The 409-nt window shown below is 51.3% G+C and overlaps 1 long non-coding RNA gene across 1 annotated transcript; it reads left to right on the top strand.

Annotated features, from left to right (window-relative positions):
• The first annotated feature begins 6 nt into the window (after window positions 1-6).
• LOC106944524 (uncharacterized) lies at window positions 7-397 on the top strand. Its single transcript, XR_001424363.1, has 2 exons — window positions 7-97; window positions 260-397. It is a non-coding gene; the product is annotated as an uncharacterized LOC106944524 (long non-coding RNA).
• The last annotated feature ends 12 nt before the right edge of the window (window positions 398-409 follow it).

Raw genomic sequence — 409 nt, 5'->3', positions numbered from 1 at the left:
AGCCACCCCGGACGGGATGGTTCACCGTCGGACGAAGAAGAAAGACTTTGTGCCCAAGTTTTGAACGGTTCACAAAGCAAGAACCACCCCGGACGGGGTGGTTCAACAGTGGAGGAAGAAGACAGACTTTGGGACCGGGCTTTGAACATTTCACAGAGGTTGAACGATCCCGGACAGGGTGGTTCAACCTCTGCTTCCGAGGAAAGACTTTGGGACCCGGTTTTGAACAGTTCATATAGCAAGAATCACCCCGGACGAGGTGGTTCACCGTCGAAGGAAGAAGAAAGACTTTGTGCCCAAGTTTTGAACGGTTCACAAAGCAAGAACCACCCCGGACGGGGTGGTTCAACAGTGGAGGAAGAAGACAGACTTTGTGACCAGTTTTTGAACATTTCACGTAGCAAGAACC

The sequence above is a fragment of the Poecilia latipinna genome, unplaced genomic scaffold (assembly GCF_001443285.1).
Source record: "Poecilia latipinna isolate Pla-1442-1.1 unplaced genomic scaffold, P_latipinna-1.0 Scaffold13981, whole genome shotgun sequence".
NCBI lineage: Eukaryota > Metazoa > Chordata > Actinopteri > Cyprinodontiformes > Poeciliidae > Poecilia > Poecilia latipinna.
The sequence above is the reverse complement of the archived record's forward strand: the minus strand, read 5'-3'. Positions and strand labels throughout refer to the sequence as shown.